General features: G+C 35.3%; 1 pseudogene; it reads right to left on the reverse strand.

Moving 5' to 3' along the window:
• Positions 1-1,064: 1,064 nt before the first annotated feature.
• Positions 1,065-16,681, reverse strand: LOC114404997 (annotated as a pseudogene).
• Between the last annotated feature and the right edge of the window lie 1,999 nt (positions 16,682-18,680).

Below are 18,680 nucleotides of genomic sequence, written 5' to 3' on the forward strand. Positions count from 1 at the left end.
CATGCGATTCCTTTTTCTCTCTCCACGAACATTATCTCGCAAATCCCAACGGTCAAAACATGCACAATTGAATTAAGAACAACATATCCAAATTTCACAACAATCCAACGGTTAACGAAAACGGGATCCTAGTTTTACCAAGACAGCTCTCGGTTTCTGCGGGAAAGAAAAAGGCTACAATGCGAAGGGTGTTTCTCTCAGTTCAGACATGATATAGAAATTCCCAACGGGGAGAATGCTCGAAACTGTGTTGCGCACGTGGTGCTCAAATTTCACGACGATCCAACGGTGAATGAGTCCGAGATCGTCGTTTTTCTGAAACAGGTTTGGTGGGCTGCGGGAAAAAAAAAGAAAGGGTTTTGAAAGGAGAAGGGAAAAAACGAAAATGAGGGAAAGAAGAGACAACATCCGTGTGAAAACTGACCTAACACTATTTATAACTAGGTTTACTCTATTTATTTATTTATTTATAAAGATAAACTCTATTTTATTCTCTATCAAACAAATAAATAAAATACCCTTTTTATTTTCTCTCAAATCATTATTTTAATTAATAATTATATCTCCTTATTTATTTATTTATAGAATCTCATCATTTTTCTAAAACTCTATTTATTTATAAATAAAAATTATTTTTTTAAATTAGCTTACGAAAAATGGGATGCTACAATTTTAATTCCTGGATTGATTTTAATATGTTGTACAAAGATAGCAAGGACTCTCATATTCCTTGATCTGAAGTTTGGGAAGAACAAACAAGACCATGATCCTTCCTTCATTAGACCTTTTTGGCCTTGGTAAGATATATAGATCTTACCAAAAAAGTAGGTAATACTCCCCAAAAAGGTAAGATACATAGATCTTCCCAGAAAATGAGATAATAGGAGAAAAACGTGAATGACTCCTATTGAAATGGTAATTACATACATAATTTTATTGTCATATTACATGGACACAATAAACAACTAAAAAAAACAAAACAAAAACTATTGGTTTGGATCATAAGTTGTGGACAATACGCTAAGGATGACATTTTAGGGTTCAAGGGTGATATATTTTCATCATCAGAGGATGATATCTAGATCATAATTATTAGCCATTGTAACCTTTTGCACATTCTTATAGGAATACTTTCGATCAAAGAACACAAATACAAACAAGTTTAATGTGGTCATAATTGCAAGTAGCCAAAAAATTTGTCCACACGGCTACTATTCAAATCCTTACCAAACCAATTTTTCCCACTCTTACCCGTCACATGATCAACAATTGTTATCAACAAACTACTACGAAAACTTGTCCCAATCTCTCACTATAGTAAAATGCAATTCCCAAGCTTCTCATTGAGTCAGGCACTTGGTCATAGAAATACTCTTGTAAGCCCACTAGAGAAAACCCATCACCAAATTCAATTATTAGAAATTATGGGGCCAACCAAAAGACACTCGTAGACAAAGAACCCTTTAATGGGCCATTAATCTCAACAGCCTCAAGCCTCTTTTTTTCCACCAAAGCTGCCACTATCATTGTGATAATTGAGAAGAACATCCCAATACCAATCCTTTGGAGGATACTGATTCCTCTTTCATTTCCTGTTAGCCTTCTTAGCACTGGCACAAGGAGCTTCTCATAAATAGTCACTGAAAAATTATCATCCCAATGGAAGTAAGTGTGAAAATTGAAGCTGGAGGAATCTCAAACCTCTTATTGCCTATCTTTCTGTTCATGATGGCACTTTGTTTGATAAAAAAAGTGGCGGTTTGGGCAGTACATATTCCAAATGGTAAAGTGAATACCCAAATGGGGAACATGTTGATGGTAAGCTTCAATTCTTCAACTTTAGTCACAGTTGTAAGTTTCCAGGGATTCTGTTTCTCTGCTAAGTTCCCTTCATTTTCAAGAATTGCTGCCTTCTCAAGAAATCTAATCGAACAAATCACTCCATCAATTAGTTTTTAATATATAACATTGTCGTATATTAGTTAAAAAAAAGTACTCTAAAGAAGGAAGGTTATTTCTCGCCAAAAAATTATTGTATAAAAAACATAAAAAAATGTTCGAAGATTATTTTTTAAAATAATTGGAAGTATTTAGTAATAAGCATAAATATCTTTTTGGTCTTTATAATTTAATGTTTTTTTATTTGTGTCCCTCCAATTTTTTTTTTTAGTCCTTATAAAATGTGTTTATTTTATTTTTTTGTATTTAAAGCGTTTTAGATAACACTTTTTTTATCATTCAAAATATTTTTTTTACTCTTTATTGTGTTATCTAAAACGCTAAGAACGAAAAATAAAACACTCATTTAACAAAGACTAAAATGAAAAAAAAATGACAGAGATGAAAATAAATAAAAAATACTAAGTTGCTGGGAAAAAAGTATTTAACCCCTAGTAATATGTATTTAATATTTCTTAACAATTATTTTTTAGTTATTAGTCTTTTTTGTTGTACACCAGAGTTTGAACTTAAGATCTTATGTTAATTGTTAGAATTAAGTAGGACCAATCCTTATCAAATTGATTTTGTGGGATTAAGTTAGACTCAAACTTATAATGTAAGAGAAATAAATTATAACTAAAATTGCTAGTTTTAACTTCTACACCAAGATTAGGACAAGGATTTTTTGAGTGAGGGGCAGAGTTTCATACAAGTAATTAAACTCACTACTAGGTCAATCCTAGTGTTTCTTTTCAATTATTAGTCAATAAAACACTTAATTTATGCACTCCTTTTCAATTTGGGCTTATGTTCACATGATGAGGAGATTAATATTTTTGAATTACTTTACAAAAAGTAAATATTAAATGACTTTTGTATTTTTGCTAAAACGATGCTTTTTTTTTTTTATATATATATAACTTTTTTTTTACCTTCTTTAACATGTGTCACATATTATTAAGAGCTGAATATACATAGTATTAAGAGCTGAATATATATACATCTTTAAATTGACCTTTCTCAATGTAATGATTTGGTTTTACTACTTACTTGAGTTTCATGGTCTGAGGCAGAAATCTTTCCCTGTTTCCCTTAGACTTGGAAACTTCATACAATTGAGTTGGATCGGAAGGATATGGAAGCTTTCTTTTGGAAATAGCAGCAACAATGATGCAAGCTCCATTGGAGCTTGTAGGCCTAGGATCTTCTTCATCAAAGGATTCCTTTGCTTCTTGGAAGATGAATGACAGTGGAATGGAGAAAGGGAGAGAGAGAGGAGACGCCACTTCAAGGAGAAGATGAGTCTAGAAGAAGCTCACCACCATAGGAGGCCATGGATAAGAGCTTGGAGGAAGAAGGAGATGAATGAAGGGAGAGGGAGAGAAGAGCACGAAATTTTGTGCTCTAAATGAGCTTTGAAATCTGAAGTTTAATATTCAAATGATCAAAGTTGAAAAAAATGCACACACATGACCTCTATTTATAGCCTAAGTGTCACACAAAATTGGAGGGAAATTCAAATTTCACTTGAATTTGAAATTGAATTTGTGGAGCCAAACTTTGGAGCCAAAATTTCACTAATTATGATTAGTGAATTTTAGTTATGGTTCAGCCCACTAATCCAAGATCAATTCCAAGATTCTCCACTAAGTGTGCTTAGGTGTCATGAGGCATGAAAAGCATGAAGGACATGCACAAAGTGTGACTATATGATGTGGCAATGGGGTGTAGTAAGCAAATGCTCACCTCCCCCTCTAAAATTTAATTGGATTGGGCTTCTACCAATTCAATTAAATTTATTTCCAACCACACACATCAAATATCCACTTAGTGCATGTGAAATTACAAAACTACCCCTAATACAAAAACTAGTCTAGGTGCCCAAAAATACAAGGGCTGAAAAATCCTATATTTCTAGGGTACCCTACCTACAATATGGAGCCCTAAATACAAGGACCAAATATAATGACATCCTAGTCTAATATGTACAAAGATAAATGGACCCAACCTTGGCCCATGGGCTCAGAAATCTACCCTAAGGTTCATGAGAACCCTAGGGCATTCTTCAGCAGCTCTAGCCCAATCTTCTTGGAGCCTCTTGCTCATGGTTCTAGTGATTGGTCCCTTCCTAGGGAGGATTGCATCATCCCCTTCCCCTTGAAGAGGATTTGACCTCAAATCTGTTAGTTCCTCAATATCAGCTCCACCTACAAAAGGAGTTAAATCAGAAATGTTAAAAGTGGTGCTGACTCCATACTCTTCTGGGAGGTCCAACCTATAGGCATTGTTATTGATCCTCTCCAAAACCTGAAAAGGTCCATCCCCTCTAGGGCTAAGCTTGGATTTCCTTTTAGTAGGGAATCTATCCTTCCTAAGATGGAGCCAAACCCAGTCACCCTCATTAAGAATTAGCTCTTTTCTTCCTTTATTGCCTTTAGTTGAATACACCTTTGTTTGGTTCTCTATTTTGTTCTTAACCCTCTCATGCAACTTCTTTACAAATTCTGACCTAGATTCCCCTTCTTTATGTATAAAAGAAGTGTCCAGTGGGAGGGGAATGAGGTCTAACGGTGTTAGGGGATTGAACCCATAGACAACCTCAAAAGGGGACTGCTTGGTGGTTCTATGAACCCCCCTGTTGTAGGCAAATTCTACATGAGGAAGATACTCATCCCAAGACTTATGGTTGCCTTTCAGAAGAGCCCTTAAAAGGGTGGATAAAGACCTATTCACTACCTCTGTTTGCCCATCAGTTTGTGGATGACAAGTGGTAGAGAAAAGAAGTTTAGTTCCTAGCTTAGCTCATAAGGTTTTCCAGAAGTGGCTAAGGAACTTAGCATCTCTATCTGACACAATGGTCCTAGGCAAACCATGGAGTCTCACAACTTCCTTGAAAAAGAGTTTTGAGATGTGGGAAGCATCATCCACTTTGTGGCATGGTATAAAGTGTGCCATCTTGCTAAACCTATCCACCACCACAAAGATAGAGTCTACACCTCTTTGGGTTCTAGGAAGCCCAAGGACAAAGTCCATACTAATGTCTACCCAAGGTGCAGATGGGATGGGTAAGGGTGTGTATAGCCCATGAGGCATCACCCTAGACTTGGCTTGTAAACAAGCCACACACCTAGTGTAATGCTTATGGACATCTTTCTTCATATGGGGCCAATAAAACTTTTCTTTGAGTAAGACAAGGGTCTTGTCTATCCCAAAGTGGCCCATGAGCCCACCCTCATGGCTCTCTTTCACAAGTAATTTCCTAATGGATCCTTGGGGTATGCAAAGCTTTCCCTCTTTGAACAAATACCCCTCAGCCAAATAGAATCCATCTTGGGCCTTTTTCCCACAACTCTCATAAATGGGAGAGAAATGTTCATCTAAAGCATACAAGTCCCTAATATTATCAAATCCTAAAATTTGAGCTCCTAGGGAGCAAAACAATGTGTGTCTCTTAGAGAGGGCATCAGCTACCACATTTTTTTTCCCTCTTTGTATTTGATAACATATGGAAATTGCTCTAGGTACTCTACCCATTTTGCATGCCTCTTGTTTAACTTGCTTTGCCCTCTAATGTACTTAAGTGATTGATGATCACTATGAATGACAAAATCCTTGGAAACAAGGTAATGTTCCCAAGTTTGGAGGGCTCTTATTAAGGCATAAAGCTCTTTATCATAGGTGGGGTAGTTGAGGGTGGCACTATGAAGTTTTTCACTAAAATAAGCAATAGGGTGCCCACCTTGTAACAATACAGCTCCAACTCCCACTCCAGAGGCATCACATTCTAGCTCAAAAGTTTTAGAAAAGTCAGGAAGAGCTAGAACAGGTGCCTTAGTAAGCTTTTCTTTGAGCAAAGCAAAGGCTTGCTCTTGTTTTTCACCCCAGGTAAATGCCACATTCTTCTTCACCAGCTCATTGAGAGGTGATGCAATTGTAGAGAAATTAGGAACGAACCTTCTATAGAAGCTTGCTAACCCATGGAAGCTCCTAATATCTCCCACACTTTTTGGGGTGGGCCATTCTTGGATGGCCTTGATTTTCTCAGGGTCCACTTGGACCCCATTTCTACCAACTACAAAACCTAAGAAAACTATATTATCTACACAAAAGGTACACTTCTCTATATTTGCATAGAGGGTGTTTTTCCTAAGGACTGAAAGAACTTGTCTGAGATGTCCTAAGTGATCATCTAGGCTCCTACTATACACTAAAATATCATCAAAATAAACAACTACAAATCTACCAATGAAATCCCTTAAGACATGATGCATAAGTCTCATAAAGGTGCTTGGTGCATTAGTGAGCCCAAAAGGCATCACTAGCCATTCATACAAACCAAACTCGGTCTTGAAAGCAGTTTTCCACTCATCACCCTTTTTCATCCTGATTTGGTGATAACCACTTTTAAGATCAATTTTTGAAAAGATATTGGCACCATGCAACTCATCAAGCAGATCATCAAGTCTAGGAATGGGGTGCCTATACTTTACAGTGATGTTGTTGATGGCCCTGCAATCTGTACACATTCTCCACGTACCATCCTTTTTGGGCACCAACAACACTGGCACAGCACATGGGCTTAGGCTCTCTTGGACCCAGCCCTTCTCCAACAATTCTTAAACTGAGACTCTATCTCCTTAGTCTCCTGAGGGTTAGTCTTATAGGCTGGCCTATTAGGAAGGCTTGCTCCTGGGACTAAATCTATTTGGTGTTCTATTCCCCTTAAAGGAGGTAGCCCAGGGGGTATCTCTTTAGGAAATATATCACCAAATTCATGTAAGAGTTCTTGGACCTTTGGGGGTAAGGTCTCAAATGTAGGAATTGTGGCAGTGCTAAGGGATGTTTCCCTTGATAGGAGAAGGTAGAAAGATTGTTTAAGAAGGAGTGCTCTTTTAATATCACCTTTTGTTGCAAAATGATTTTCCTTCTTAACAATCTTCTTGGAGGAATCCTTTCCCTCTTTTTCCTTCCCCCTGGCCTTTGAAGACAAGACCTTACTATCCTTCTTTTTCTTTTGTTTTTCTAATTTTTCTTCCTCATCCCTCTTATCTTTCATAGTTAGTTGATCTTTGGCCACCTGTGAAGGTGTTTGAGGATGCAACACAAATTTAGTGCCAAGATGGGTGAGGGTAATCTCATTAGTTAGGCCATTATAAATAATCTTCCTATCAAATTGCCACGGCCTTCCTAAAAGAATATGTCCTGCCTCCATGGGAACTATATCACAATTAACTTCATCCTTATATGTCCCAATGGAGAAAGGTACCTTCACTTGTTGGTTAACTATCATTTCCCCTTGCTCATTGAGCCATTGAAGTTTGTAAGGTTTTGGGTGGGGAATGATAGTGAGGTTCAACTTGGAAACTAATCTTGTGCTACAACAATTGCAACAAGATCCACTATCCACAATGAGAGAACAAGTTTTATCTAAAATTTTGCATCTTGTATGAAAGATGTTCTCTCTTTGGGATTGAGATAGATCACAAGATTGACCTCCAAGGAGCCTTCTAACCATTAAGAGGTCACCTTCTTCATGGGGGTAGACTTCCTCACTAGACTCTTCATCCCTTACTTCATCTTCACTTCCACTAGAGGAAGGGCAAGAAGTAGTCTCCTCTTGACTACTATAAATGTCTTGACCCCTCATGATCATGGTTTTCTTTGTGGGGCATTGAGAGGCAATGTGACCTCTCCCAAGACATTTGAAGCATTTAATGTTGCTAGTCCTTTCTTGGGAACTAGTCTTAGGGGTGTATTTCTCTATGGTCTTACCCTTATCTTCCTTGGGTTTTGAAGGTGCAGCCCCTAAAATTCCATGGGCTTGGTCCTTCCTTGGATAAGAGTGAGAGCCATAAGATTTTGAAGAAGGCTTTCTTTTAAGTTGTTGCTCCACTCTTATACAAAGTTGGACTAGCTCATCTAGGTCCCTATATGGAAGGAGTTCAACCTTGTCCCTCACTTCCATATTGAGCCCACTAAGGAACCTAGCTATGCTTGTTCTTTCCTCCTCCCTAAGTCCAGCTCTTAAAAGGAGTAGTTCCATTTGTTGTCTATATTCTTCAACACTCATACTCCCTTGTCTAAACCTTTGGAGCTTGTCCATAAGCTCCCTTTCATAGTAGGAGGGAATGTACCTCTTCCTAAGGGCACTCTTAAGATCATTCCAATACTCTACTGGAGGATCCCCATGAATCCTTCGTTCTTTAACAAGGGAAGTCCACCAATAGAGGGCATACCCTTGAAAGCTAAGGGTAGCCAATGGAACTTTTCTCTCATCGCTAATATGATGGCATGCAAAGAGTTGTTCAACCTTCATTTCCCAATCTAAGTAGGCCTCAACATTATCTTTTCCGTGGAAATATGGGAGGCTAATGTTAACCTCTTGAGGCCTTCTATCATTTTCTCTTCTTTGGGAGTGATGTTTAGTATGTGAACTATGACGCCCTCTATAATAGTCGCTAAGTTCTTCACTTAAACTCTTGCAAGAGTCATGACTACTATAGGAGGCATGTTTTTCTCTTTTCATTTCTTTCATTATTTTTCTTCTTTCTTCCTCTCTTATTTTCTCTCTTTCATCTTGACTTATTTCTTCCACTCTTTTTTTACCTTTTTCTTTTCTCTCTTGTTTTTCTTTCCACAACTTAAGGGATCTCAACTCATCTAATATCTTATACAAGGGGTCCTTAGGAGTAGAACCCTCACCATTAACACTAGATGAAGAATGAAGACTCATGTTGGTTCCTAAGTTATGGTTCTTTCTTGTTGGGGGTTTTAAAAAAAGGTAAAAGAAACTATGGTTGAAACTAGCCAAAATAAACACTAAAAGAGGTGTGAAAGATAAGGTAAAAACTAATTGGTAAAAGGCAAGCTATCTAGGCGGTTTGACAATGGAGGGTAAAGGAAATAAGCTATGAAAGTAAGCAAGAAATTAAAGTGCAAGAAATGCAAACTAGGCGGATCCTAAGAGTGTTTGGATGACCTCATTTAAGGTTCCCAACAAAACACTCACTATCCTAAGGGAAAATTGCCTAAAATTATTACACACAAATGGAAGTAGGGTGACCTAGCGGAGGCTCCCAACTTACTTCCAATGAAAGGCCTTTTTGTTACAAAATTTGAAAGCAAAGCAAATTGCCAATTACAAAATTACAAAGAAAAAAGTCCTCAATTGTGGTGGCTATTCTCTCTTTAGTGTTTCACTCAATTTGGAGTGCTTCTTAGTCCAATAGCTCTTAAGGTGGTTGGCCCCTTGCTTCTTGACTCAAATTCTTCAAGATATGGCACCAATCCTCCTTTCCAATTCCCTATATGGCATCTCACAAGCAAGGAAACAAAGAGACAAGCAATAACCAAAGACAAAAAAAATGAAATGAAAGCTAAACCAATAGAGTTTTAACAAGACAAATTTCCAAGGATTATTCAACAATTAAAGCAATGGAAAGCACAAAAAAGCAAGCTAGGACTCAAAGAGAAACCTAGAATGGCTCTAGAGTAGAGTAGAAAAACTAAAAAAAAAAAAAAACGACTCAAGAAACCTCTAGTTTTGGCACTTGTTTTCACAATAATTTTCAATTGAAATTTCAGAACTAGGATTGGTATAAAATAGGCACCAATTATAGAACAAATTTTGAGCCAAAACAACAAGCACACTTTCCTTTCACTTTTTTTTTTCTGGACACTGATTTTTCTGCCAACTTGTGCGATTTTTCGTATTTTTTCCTTTAATCCAAATCGCTTGGTTCTTTTTTTATATTTTTTGTACAGATGTCTAGAAAATTCATTAAAAATTTCAGCTCAAAAATCGTAGTGACCAATTCCCAGTAATTTATACACTTTTGTATGTTCAAGCTGCCTGCACCAGCGATTTCAACCTAGAAATCAAAAGTAGTGTTTATGTTGCTTAAGACTTGGATAGTTACAATTTGTGTTTGCTTATGCTCAATTATCTTGAATAACACAATTCAAGAGAGCTTAAGACTTATTTGATTCACAAATCCAGCCACAACTCAACACCACATCTCAACTTCATCATAGGCATCATGTAGGAATCTTAGAAAACAAAAAAGAGTTCAACAACAAGACTACTTCTAGGAATTGATTTAGAACATGTTATGAACTAAATAACATGCATGAATTAGACTCAAAATTCAAAAGATAGGCTAAGAATGACAAGAATACATGAACAAATGTATCTAGAATTCAAAAAACAAAATAAAAATTCAACACAAACTTAGAACATAATGTGACAATTACTATGACTAAACATGACTCTAAGACAACATGGATTAAGTGATTTACACTTAGATTTTTGTGTTTTTTTTTTCTAATCAATATTTTGGAACAAAATTTAGATCTAAAGGTTCAGCACAAGAATATTATGAATGAAAATTGATAGAACCTAAAATCAACACAAAAACAAGATTCAAGAGTAGATCTACAAAATTTGAACCATAGAAATGCAAGAACAAGTGTAGATCTAAGATTTAATCGGTTTTTTTTTTTTTTTTGAATCTACTCTAAACAGCACCAAACCACAAGACAATGGAGGATATACATGGAGAATAAGATGAAGAACAAGGAATTAAAGAGAATTCACCGAACAAAAAGATAGAGGAAGCAAAAGAACATCACCTAGATGAAGATGCTCTGATACCACATGATGCAAGCTCCATTGGAGCTTGTAGGCCTAGGATCTTCTTCATCAAAGGATTCCTTTGCTTCTTGGAAGATGAATGACAGTGGAATGGAGAAAGGGAGAGAGAGAGGAGACGCCACTTCAAGGAGAAGATGAGTCTAGAAGAAGCTCACCACCATAGGAGGCCATGGATAAGAGCTTGGAGGAAGAAGGAGATGAATGAAGGGAGAGGGAGAGAAGAGCACGAAATTTTGTGCTCTAAATGAGCTTTGAAATCTGAAGTTTAATATTCAAATGATCAAAGTTGAAAAAAATGCACACACATGACCTCTATTTATAGCCTAAGTGTCACACAAAATTGGAGGGAAATTCAAATTTCACTTGAATTTGAAATTGAATTTGTGGAGCCAAACTTTGGAGCCAAAATTTCACTAATTATGATTAGTGAATTTTAGTTATGGTTCAGCCCACTAATCCAAGATCAATTCCAAGATTCTCCACTAAGTGTGCTTAGGTGTCATGAGGCATGAAAAGCATGAAGGACATGCACAAAGTGTGACTATATGATGTGGCAATGGGGTGTAGTAAGCAAATGCTCACCTCCCCCTCTAAAATTTAATTGGATTGGGCTTCTACCAATTCAATTAAATTTATTTCCAACCACACACATCAAATATCCACTTAGTGCATGTGAAATTACAAAACTACCCCTAATACAAAAACTAGTCTAGGTGCCCAAAAATACAAGGGCTGAAAAATCCTATATTTCTAGGGTACCCTACCTACAATATGGAGCCCTAAATACAAGGACCAAATATAATGACATCCTAGTCTAATATGTACAAAGATAAATGGACCCAACCTTGGCCCATGGGCTCAGAAATCTACCCTAAGGTTCATGAGAACCCTAGGGCATTCTTCAGCAGCTCTAGCCCAATCTTCTTGGAGCCTCTTGCTCATGGTTCTAGTGATTGGTCCCTTCCTAGGGAGGATTGCATCAAACAATAACTTCCAACATAGGAGTCAAGGGGCTCCCAATTGGTGTCCTGTAACGATAAGTAGACCTTCCTATCAAGAATATGAGCAATGATACAGCCATGACCACTGAGAGAATGATATCAGCAACTCCCCAATTTACATGATCTTGTACATAAACAATCACGGTCGACCCTAGAATGAATCCACTGCACAAACCACAACTCCACCAGTTGAAAAAGGACATTTTCTGCCTTCTTTCTTTGGCATTATTATCATCAAATTGATCAGCACCAAAGCTTTGCAAGGAAGCTTTATGATGCCTAGGAAAAATACCGCTTCATGAATCTTCCTAGGTTCAGTGCGCATATTATTATGATCACATGGCTTCAACCCTAGTAAGAACAATGACATGCAAAGCATAGCCAGACCCTATTTTTTTTCCCACACAAAACATGTTATTTCGCGAACCTAATTAAATCTCCAATGCACAACATGTGATAGTTAACATCTAATAAAAGTGTGAGGCGATCAAAATAAGTAATGAACAGTGAAGTTCAATTTCAGGATTAAGAACTGAAATAACGAGATTAAAAAAGTTAGAAACTAAATTGGTGAAATAAATTATATGGAGACCAAAATTAAATTATGAAACAAACAAGGGAATCAAATTTGTAATTTTCCCTTTCCAAAACGTTCTATAACTTCATCTCTAAAGCCCCTGGGATTTTGTTAGTTTTTACGTTTCATGCTTTTATAATATAAATAAACTTTGATGATTTTACGGCATCACTCATGATATACATACTAACAAATACTCTTAAAAAAACTCCAACGACACTATGCTTAAAGAATTAAAAATAATATTTTTTTAAAAATATGATAAAAATATATTAATAATATTAAATATTATAATTCTCTAAAAATATTATCTCAATTTATTAACTAACATTCACATGACTTTATTTATTTTAATGAGAAAATAATTTTATTAAGGAACAGAAGGCTAAACCCCAGCACATGGATGGGGTGCCTAAATTTGGCTACTTAAAATCATCTTATAACAATGGTCAACTTTTTTTCCTTAAGTCATTACTAAGTTTGAGAACCAAAAAGAGTTAGCATAAAAAACATATTGAACTATTAACTTGAGTGAAATTAATTTTTGACCAAATAGATTGATGGACGGTCGTGGTCTCTAATCTAATTTAGGATTAAAAAAAAATAGGAAAGAGCAAGATGCTTGTATTCCTTACTTATAATGAAGATAGAAGCTTTCCAAGAACCAGTTGAAGCTCGGAGAGGAACTCAGCCTTTGTGATCCAATGAAGAATCACGAACCCATTTCATCTCATCGTTAAATTCTTCAGGATTTGGATCGACTTTGTGCTATACGTACCTTAAGGCTGCAAGTAGAATACACTAGCCTTGCTTGTTCCAGTATGTGGTGAATATTGCACAACTTCACAATAGAGCCTTATATACATAGAGGGCGATGATTCTTTAAATTTGGATTTCAATCGACTTTAAAAATTAGTGGGAATTATCTCTCATTTACATGTATTATATTTTAACTATGTTAGTAGTAGATGTAAAATTTCCAATAGTAATTGTTTTTTCTTACCTACAATCAATTGAGCAAGGGCTATCTGTGGTAGTAGTACGTCATGAGTTAAAATGCCTCAAATATACAATGATTTGCGAGAAAGAAATTTTTATCTATCGTAAAAAAGAGAGTACTTTTTGTGCATTTTAACTATTTAATAATAGTGAAATGTCCTGTAAAGAAAAACCTGAATGGCTTAAAATTGAAGTCATATAATACAAGGATGCTCTTAATTTGCACTTGGGAATCGTCACTGTAATGGAATAGCATAGCATTCGGCCCATTTTCTTCCATGGGGTCACTGTACTGTTCCAAGCGTGTCTGCCAACCAAAAGAAGTTACTGGTCTATCTCTTATTATTATTATTTTTTAGAACTTATTGTTCCATCTTATAAAAATCCGAGTTGGAAAAACCATAGTTTTAAAATTGAATAGTTAATTAATTCAATAAAGGCACTGAATTATTGAATTAATAGTCAAATTCGTGAGTCACTCGCATGATGTGATCTCTATTTAAAAAATTATTTCAAAAAAAATTGAAATCTCATACCCAACCTTAAGAATATATGCCTAATTTAGAACTTGTGTCTCAGTAATACATTGATAAAATTATATTAAAGATAAATAAATATATCTATTATTAGAATATGTATATATACACTACAACATTTTATGCTTTAGGCAATGCCAATGACTCCAAGTATTGAAAAACTGTTGCCTAAACACAGAATAGGGAACACTTTTATAACGGTTGACAATAATATATTTGATTTTTTACCTTATTAAATTTTTACATGTAACCGATGCTTATTTATATCAAGCCATAGTACAATCGTCGTTGACTAGGTATAGACTACGTTTTCTTAACTATTGATGAGTTAGGCCGCGTTGTGGAAGCATTTGCCTTTAAATTTCAATATACCCAACACCTGACAAGTGTGGCCTTTCAAGAATGAAAAAAAAAAAAAAAGGGAACCGGGAAAACACACGAACTCATACTATCAGACTGAAATTAAAATTTGAAATCCTAAAATCTATTCTCTTTTTGTGAAATGACTTACTACCTGTGGCACAACACAACCCTATTATCGTCTCTTTGGTATCTTGTGTCCCTCATCTATTACTACCTCTAATTTCTAACTTTCTATACATGTAAGTCCTCTTTTAACATTTATTTAGTCCCTCCCTCTTAATCTCTTTGATGCGTGCATTTCTTTAATTTTTTATTATTTCTTTTCAAGTTTTCTACTTTGACATTGGCAAGAACTGGATGGGTTATTTCTTAAAAGTACATAACTTTTTTTTTCTCCTTCTCTTACACTCAAATTTTAACTGTATTATTTAATATTTGATGAGGAGGATTTTGTTTAGGGATTGTGGCATGTGTTAAGGGAAATCTATGGACATGCAATTGGGTGCCATGTGAATTGTTGTAGCAGAGTAATAGACATTTTGGAGTAGTTGTGGTCTAACTTATTTTTTTAATGGTGTTTTACTCTTTTCTATGGCTACAAGACTTTTTTTTTGGCTCATCATTCTTTTGACACTTAGATCCTACTTTGTTAGTCACAAGATCCCACCACTCTCACTTTGGTAATTACTCTTGACAAGTTCAGTAAACTTGAATTTTCTAGCCAATTTCAAGTTTAGCTTTGGTATTGTTGTATTGTATCAAAACTACTATATAATTAATATTGCTATTAACGATAGATTTAAATCTAGCTACCTGATTGACTCTTATCTTTTACAGGTTTGATTGACTCTTTTCATTCCAGGACACATTTTGGAACCTAAAATTACATATTTATTACAATGTATGTAAATATCAATTTTAGACCGTAATTGATTTTCCTCATTCTTTTTGGTGTACGTTAACAATATATTTCTCCAACCTACCTAATTGCAAGTTGACTTATTAACTTGTGTAATTGAGTAGTCTACATAGAAAACCAAAATGCACGAGTAATTGAGAAACATTTTATGGATTTGAAATGGGATGAAGGGTTAAATTAATTCACTAGCACAAATCACAAACCACTCAATACTTACCCACAATATCTATTCTAACATTATATTTTGTCACTATTACTTAACAATTCATACATTTATATTCATTTTTTTCTTAGTATATATGCTACACCAAACCATGTGATTAATCTATATTGATCAACATAATCATCTCATGTTAGAATGTAAGGTCAATGATAATTACAATTTCTTATTGTTAGCTAGTAATTAGGCTTTATGTTTTCCATTGATTTCTTTATTTACTTCTAATGAATCATTAAGATTTGTTTTGATTTGATTATTATATTTTGAATAAGAGATAATTGAACAACCTAGGAGACTCCCAATTACTTTGTTTTAGTCTAATAAAATAGTGATTTTATTCCTTTTGATCAAATTGTCAAAGTTGCCATTGTTGAGTTCCAAAAGTTTGGAACTCCAATGAGCAAACTATATTTTTTGTCCTTTATCTTTTTCAAATTTTTGGTTTTCATCCTTGAACTTTTTTCGAGACTAGTCTTAGTCCTTCAACTTTTGTTCCATCCATGGTTGTATTCCTTTTCATTGATATCTACCATTATTTGTCAACATATTGAAGCACATGCAAATTACTTTGTTGTCATTTGTTCAACTTGTTGATGCGGCACTACTGTAATTGACAGTTGGGTATTTTTTTTTAATGTATATTGATGGTTTAATGATGCTATTTGTACTTGCCAATTTGAACCAATCTTGGAGAAAAAGGGTGTCACTGATTAATTTAAGAGCAAACCATCAATTTTGTTTTCCAATGCTAACTTTTGTTTGTGTTGTAAATTCATGTCCCAAATACAATGGTAGCAAAAATTAGAACATGTACATCAACCTCTAACTTAACCAAACATTTGTATTGGGGTAGAAACAATTAAAACAAGTGTTCATAATTAAATAGGGGACAAAATGGGGTAATTAATCTATATTCTCAAACCACCACCCTTTACTAAAATGTAGATACATAGACTCATACATCAACCTCTAACTTAAACAAGAACTTGTAAACATGTACTCAAATGTATAACTACATTTGAATGTTACACAATTCAAAAGGTTCCACAAACAACAACTTCAATAGCCACAACTAAACTAAACCACCCCAAAATAGCAACAACAAGCCTCCAAATTAGACACATCCTAAATTCAACACACACATCAGGCCTGCAAATATGTGGAACAACAAAGACAAAAAGGCAACAACAACCAAGATCCAACCCTTTTTCCTTTCCCAATTAACATTTTTTTCAACCTCAAAATTCTCTTCCTTTGTTCCTCAATAGCCTTTGCAACCGCTTCATCAATGTCTTTATCAAGCTCATCAGCCCAACATAAATGATTACAGTGCATTCCCATAAACCCCCTTTGCAACATTAAGAAAAGAAAATCCTAAATAAAAAAATGGTACTGAAAAATAAAAGATAAAAAATTGGGGAGACAAACACATTTTACCTTCTAATTAGGGCAACACCAGAACAATCATCCATGATTCTTTGAGCTAAGTGACATCACAAACATTTTCCTATCCTCACACAAACATTTTATACACCCAAGAATTATGGCTCCTTAGGAAGAATCTAAAGACATTGTACCTTAAGACGTTGATGATTCTTGTCTTGGAGTGGCATTTTGGGACATTGGAGGTGGGCTTGTGGGTAGGGCGCCTTTTGTTGAAATGGGGCTCATGAATGGTTTAAAGGGGTAGGGTTTCTTTTAAAAGAAACATAATTTATTAATTACACTAATAATTAATAGAATATAAATATTAAAATATTATAAATACACACGTGTTAAATCCATCTTATTGCACTTCCAGCATGGTGTTCCCATGTGTAAAACACGTTACTAGTTAATGGTTGAACTAATGGAAAGAGCTAAAACCATAGACAGAACAAAAGTTGAAGGACTAAAACCAATCTCGAAAAAGTGCAAGGACGAAAACTATAAAATTTGAAAAGATAAAGGATGAAAAACATAGTATGCTCAACTCTAATTGTTTTATTCTCTAATGGTATTTGTCTTGTGAATTTGTCCTTGTTTGCTTGTAGTAGGCACTTCATTGGTTTGTGGGTTCAAATAATCATGTGATTGATAAACCCCATATGCAACTTTTAAACTAGTCTCTTCAATACTACAACTTTTCCCTAAAGAAACAAATGCAAAGAAAATCAATGATTTTATGCTTAAATAATATATGTATTTATTTGTTGCATAAGCAAGGCATAGTTTGAAATCAACATTCACCTTTTTTCTTATGTGTTTGTTTCTTTATGCTTTATACCTATCTCATTCTTGGGGTATTTGATCTAAAAGAATTTTGTTCATCAAAGTACGTATTGCGTTCATTCCTAAGCAAGAAAGAGGAAAAGAGCAAAAGAGTTGTCAAGTCTGATGACAAAAAGTTTGTGCCAAAAAATATAACCAAACATGATATGTACCTTTTCAACTAAATATTTCTATCTACAATCCACTTGAACCTAATGAAAATTCTCTATTTTTCACCAAATTTTCTTTTCCTATAAGAAGACACATAACTTGCCAAAACCATTGCCATCTCCATGGGCTACTTCTCCAGAGGTCTCAATCTTTTCCTCGTTGTATACTTAAACACCTGACATTGTACATAACTTTTAACTAAATATTTATTTTTGCAATCCACTTGAACCTAATAAACATTCTTTAGATTTCACCAAATTTTCTTTTCCTGTAAGGAGACACATAACTTGCCCAAACCCTTGCCATCTTCATGGGCTACTTCTTTAGAGGTCTCAATTTTTTACTCATTCTATACCTATGTTTATAGGGAAATAAATGACATTGTACATCACTTTTAACTAGGCTTATTGTCATACCCTAATTTCGTCCGGGGATTATTACTTGATGACATGCAATAAATGAAGTCCCGAGACGTCTCAGAAATCGAAAGGAAGCAGGCTTGCGTGTTCCGTGAAATTCTGTAATGTGGCGGAAGTCGAAAAGAGGTGTTTTTGCGCAATCCGTAAGTTTCCGTGACTTCTTCGAAAGGTAAAAAAGGAGTAAATACATAATCAGTAAGTATTCGTAACCTTGCGGAAGGAAAATAAGTATCGTTACGAAATTCGTAAAGTTTCGTAACGTTACAGAAAAAGAATTACAAAAAAATAGAAAGGGGGGGTGCATTTAGTAAAAAAGGGGGTGTAAATAGCAATCAGGCCCACTTGGGCCTTCCAGAAGCTTCCTCCAGAAGGCTGTTGCTTCTGGAGGAAGCAACCTGGCTCGCCTGGGCGAGCTGAGCTCGCCTGGGCGAGCTGGGCGGCAAGCATCTCCCCTATTTTGCTATAAATAGGGGAGGAAGTGAAGAAGAAAAGGGTTCAGCCCCTTAGGCACTTCTCTCTCTTTCGAATTTGCTTGGAAAAATTGTTTCCGTGAAGAAAATCTAAGCCGAGGCGCTTCCGAAACGCTTCCGTAACGTTTCCGTGAAGAATTTCGCAAAAGTTTTCAACCGTT

This window comes from Glycine soja, chromosome 3, assembly GCF_004193775.1.
Source record: "Glycine soja cultivar W05 chromosome 3, ASM419377v2, whole genome shotgun sequence".
In the NCBI taxonomy this organism is placed as follows: Eukaryota; Viridiplantae; Streptophyta; class Magnoliopsida; order Fabales; family Fabaceae; genus Glycine; species Glycine soja.